Source organism: Pygocentrus nattereri, chromosome 27, assembly GCF_015220715.1.
Source record: "Pygocentrus nattereri isolate fPygNat1 chromosome 27, fPygNat1.pri, whole genome shotgun sequence".
Classification (NCBI taxonomy): domain Eukaryota; kingdom Metazoa; phylum Chordata; class Actinopteri; order Characiformes; family Serrasalmidae; genus Pygocentrus; species Pygocentrus nattereri.
Genome location: NC_051237.1, coordinates 16333991 through 16339508, shown reverse-complemented (window position 1 = coordinate 16339508; position 5518 = coordinate 16333991).

The following is a 5518-nucleotide window of genomic DNA, read 5'->3' as shown; positions in this document are numbered from 1 at the left end:
TTGGTCTGTGCCTGGCGACTTGTCTTTTCATCTTACTTTTGCTCTGCGGTGTTTACACATGCTCAAATATCGTTGTGTGTAAGTTTGGGAGCCCCTGCTCAGAAGACATGCTCTGGTGATTTTCCATATTGCTGTTGTTGGAACAAAACCTCATATCTCCAGAATGACTTCACAGGAGAAGGGGGGAAAATCCACTTCACTTTTAATGCAAGGCTATGGAACCAGAGCCCCCCCCCCCCCCCTCCTTTTTTTTGCGCAGCTTGTGCTGGCCTCCTCCTAACCCTTCTTCAGTGGTCAGTTTCTGACCACAAACCTGCGCTTGGTTGGAGATTTTTGGCTGTTGGACAGCTCTTAACCTAGATGTGAAACTGACTTGTAAAAAAGAAATACCACTCTGCTGTGCCTGTTACACTAGCGCCACATACAGTGCTGTCACTGCCACGTTCAGAGTAACCCAAATAATATCTGGTCTGCAGTGGATGTGTGGTCAGAAACTGGCCCCTGGTGATTAGAGCAGAGGGTATCTGCACAAACTGTTGGGTAGACGTCAAACAGTAGCTCATGAGTGGATTCACAAGGTAGGTGTTTCTAATAAAGTGGACGGATAAGCGTAACCAGAGCCGTCCACCACACAGTTGGAATCAGAAGCAAACTGTATTAACCAATATTGACCACTAGATGGCGCTTCTTGTCCGTTTCATTTCAGACCCCTCACAGTGTGGACGGTTTTTCTTTTGCGTCAACATGTCTATCTAAAAACGGACGTGGGGCTCAGTCATCTCCATTTTAATTATTTTATATCTATATATATATATATATATATATATATATATATATATATCAAAATGTTTTTTTGTGCATTTCAGGTAATATCAACTAAAACTGGGGGTCAAGTAGATAAATCCAGGGGTCATTTATGCTTTTACAGCCATGCGGCGGACACAAGTTTTTTAATTGCAATACTGAACACTTTATCATAAAACATGTATATAAAGTGCTGTAAATGCACCACAAACAGCCGACTGATGGTCAACATTAGACATAAGCTCAGAGCTCAGGACATCCCAAGGCTGAATCTCAAAAGGCTCCCTGCTGATTATATAGTGCTCTGTAATGAAATGAAATGCTGGCTTTAACAAAGGTCGCGTTTCATGTCCAGCAGGGAATCGTGTACAGCCGGCCGCCCCCAGCGCGGTTCTGTCTTAGACCAAATGTAGCTGCCATTATTTTAAGGCCTCCGTCGTGCACTTTGTAGGGAGGAAGGAGCCGATAGAGACTCTGACCTAAACATGCTGCGCCTGCACTGCGTCACCTGGCCTGAATACTGCGCGCTGATTGGCTGGCCGGGTTTCTCGGCGTCTGCTCGGTGTCGGGGCGGCCGCTGCACATTCCCGCGCTGTGAAGTGTGGACTTGACAGTGGACGATAAGGGTTTTAGTGACCAACTGTACTCAGGGGTCAGAGGTTCACCGCGCGGTAAAAGTAACACCACGACCAGCTCGATTTAAACGATGGCCTTCAGCGTTTGGTGCGAAGTAAGAGATTCGTCAGGCAACACGGTTTGAAGCGCCGACAACGAGCCGGCAGGGCTTCTCCTTCTCCTTCTCTTTCTCCTCCTCTTTCTCCTTCTCTCTTTCTCTTCTCTTTCTCCTTCTCCTCCTCTTTCTCCTTCTCCTTCTCCTCCTCCTCCTCCTCTTTCTCCTTCTCTCTTTCTCTTTCTCCTTCCCTTTCTCCTTCTCCTTCTCCTTAAGAGACGGCTGGAATATTTATCGCCTGTTTTTAGCTTCAACTTCACGCAGCAGTGGCGCAGCCCACCGCCAGTGGACCACCCTGAGCAGCATTTCAAATTCTCTCTCTTCGTCTTTCTCCTGCTTTTTTAAAGATATACGGGCCGGCTCCTTCCCTCGCCTGTACACATCTCTGGCAGCAGCGCCCGCGTGCTGGTGAGACGCCTGGGAGTTATCATTAGCAGCTTTCTTAATGGCCGAGAAGTGTCCTAGCGGTGAGGGCGCAAATGCATTCCTGCATATTTTGCATCTCTAATTTGAGTTCACAGGCTGGAAGGAGTGGCTCTTCCTTATGGCTAAGTGGTGCTAACGTTAACCCGCCGGGAATCGGTGCGGCGGTTAAGTCTGATGTGATGGCCTTCATGCTTCCAGAGTGACGTGAAGACGTTCTCCCTCCTCTTCTGCGCCTGCTCCCTCCAGCTACACCTCTGATCCGTTCATTTCCTCATGGGTGTGTTTTTAATGGCATGGCTACGCTGGTTGCTGTAGCATTGGTCCCACCTGCCTAATAGCGGTTCACACTTACCTGCATCTTCAAAACTGAACTGTTTCTCTGCTGTTTACCCCTCTGAAAAATACAGCACAGACCGGCACAAATGCCAGAGCGCTGGTTTAGCTCATGAATATACATAATATACATAATGTACATAGGGGGCAATCGTGGGCTGGAGGTTAGGGAACTGGCCCTGTGACTGGAAGGTTTCTGGTTCAATCCCCAGTGCTGACAGTCCATGACTGAGGTGTCCTTGAGTAAGACACCAACTGCTCCCCGGGCGCCGTAGATAGGGCTGCCCACTGCTCCAGGCAAGTGTGTGTGTGTGTGTGTGTGTGTCTGTTCACTAGTGTGTATGTGGTGTTTCACTTCATGGATGGGTTAAATGCAGAGGTGGAGTTTCCCTGTTTGTGAGATTAATAAAGTATCACTTAACGCCACCTAAATGCCATCTTGGCTCCAGCTAGGCATGTCAACAGCGCCCCCTGGGCTGCATTCAGTACTTATTTGCCATCTTCTTGTTCGATTTTTCCTGTTCTACCTTAAATGGTGCAGCTCCAGGCACCAGAAAGTTACTGCTGCACCACTAAGGTGGACCAAATAGGAAGCCACCTTTAGCTTCGTTATTTGTTATTGTTTTCTGGGATCTGTTGTATTTCTGTGTGTAGTAAGATTAGAAGGGATCCACACACCGATGGATTTGCTGATGTGTTTGGTGTTGTGTAGGTGGCTAATAAGCATGATCAGTTATTAAAGGAATAAAAGCTACCAAAAGTGATCTTACACACACATACACACACACACACACACACACTGAATTCAGGCTGCCTGTGTAAAATTCCTTCCCCTGAACCTCCAGGCTGAGGGAAGTCCTTCCTCTGCCTTCCTCTCTTCTCCACAGGCCAGACAAAGGTGGCATTGCCCCAGGTTCACTTTTTCTGCACAGTTAGTTTCTCCCAGCTCATGTACGCCAGTTTCCCGGTTTTCCTTGGCCTGCGTCATTTAAGATGAACTTAAAGGCTCTTGGCTTGAGACAGACATGAACACAACGCTGCAGTACAGGTGGGTCTCCAAAGCAGGAGTTAGTGGAGTTGGAGAGTAAGTGTAGACTCCCCTCATCCCAAAGTTCACGATTGCGTTTCCGTGTGCTTGTGCATGTTTATGTGCTTTCAGGGCAAATGTCTTAAGCTTTTCACAGTTTTTAAATATGCAAAATTGCATTGTGCAAGACACGCCCTTTCCCTGCAGTGCATCAAAGCAGTATTGGGGTTAGTATATATCCCACAGTTCAACATGGTGGTGGTGATCTAACATGTTTCAGTCTTCCCCGACCCCAGCCTCAGTGATATGGTACATATATGCATATTACAGTCTTAACTAGTCTTAAGTTTGAAGATTCTGATAAATTGTCAGGTAATAAAGCATGAAACTGGGATAGCGCTTTTCAAGAAGCCAAAGTTCAGAGTTGTAATAAAACAGAGAAGAGGACAGGGTGAAGTTGAAATGAGAAGGTAAGATTAGAGAAGAGGTGGAGATTTGATTTGAATGTGGAAAAAGAGTTCGACTATAGTACAGGAGGAGGACAAGAATTCCTGAGACGAGGAGCAGAGCTAGAAAATCACCAAAACTACGAAGGTTGGATAGAGAAGGGTTAGCAAATCAGCTGAAGAGGAGCAGAGAACGTGGGTGGGTTTGTAAGGAAGGAGAAGTTGCTAAGAGCTTTGGAAGTGAGCAGGAGAACTTTTAAGTGAACACAGAAAGCCAGTGGAGATCATGGAGAACAGGTGTAACGTGGTTGTGAGAGCGAACAGGAGTCAAAAGATGAGTTACGAATTACAGTAGTCCAAACCTCTCCTCATCTTTACTTCTGTAAGACGCAGCGTCTCGGAGATGCTCTTTTTATACCCAGTCATGTTTCTGACCTGTTGTCAATTAACCACCAGGTGTTTTTTCAGCATTGCACAACTTTCCCAACCTTTTGTTGCCTGTTGTTGTTTTTTGGAACGTGCTGTTGGCAGCAAATTCAAAATGGGCCTATATTTTTCAAAAAACAACATTCCTCAATTTCAACATTTGATATGTTGTCTTTGTACTATTTTCAATTAAATGTAGGGTTTAAATTATTTGCATGACGTTGCGTTTTGTCTTTATTTATAATTTGCACAGCTTCCCAACTTTTTTGGAAGTAGGGTTGTAGATTCTGCAATAAGACGCAGGTTTGGCCACACCAGTTAGACATTTTGCTTGTTTACGTTTGTCCATGTTGGTCTGGTCGGCATGATCTGGCCTTGGAGAGTTGGTGTTCAACCTCATCCAACTCCTATGCTAATTGCCAGGTTTAGTAGGTATGTTTGAGCAGGGAAGTTATCAAACTGTGCTGGACAACAACTCTCCAGGACCGGAACTGAAGACCAGTCTACTGTGCGGCATATGTTCTTCTTGTCTAGTTTCAGCCAACACATTAAAGTGGAGATGAAGGCCTTATCTGGCTGTAGTGGCATAGCTGTTGGCTTTCAGGCTTTCAGAAGGTCAAAATCAGTGTTTATGCCCAGCTATACATGGGTTTGTATCTATGTCTAGGGAGGGGGCAACTTTCAGAATCAAAAGCAGTAATATACCCTTCATTGTTTCCCATCTCGTCTGAATAAAGGCTTAGAAAATAAACAAGACCCATCAAATTATGCTTATTTACCTTTGAGGTGCAAATTTTCGTCAGTTACTCAGGCCCTGTAGTCAAGGGCGCGAGAACGCTGAAACAATGAAAAAAAAATAAAAATAGTGTGCAGAATACTGATCAGCGAAGTTCGTCCCTTGTGAGTGTGTTGCCCTCGAGCTCGGACTGCGGGAAAAGAGGGAAAGACAGCGCGCGGCTCTCATTAGCAAGGGGGAAAAGCAACACAAGCAGATAACATTGTCTCCATAATTGTGTGGGAAAAAAACATGGTAAGCAGCCTTGGAAAACGCTACAGCTCGGGCTTTTTGTTATTAACCAGCCACTTGCTATCTATTCGTGTAGTGCTCTTCTTCTTGGGTGTGTGTTCTGCCTTCTAACCAGTCCTGTGCCTCTGGGTCTCCTGTATAAACACGGCGCTGTGGGTGTGTGATAGCCTCTTGAGGCCACAAGCACTTGGACGCTGTTTGTATATATATATATGTACATATATATATATATATATATATATATATACACATATATATCTAGACAGGTGAAGGAGGGTGCACTGCTGAAGCCACCACTC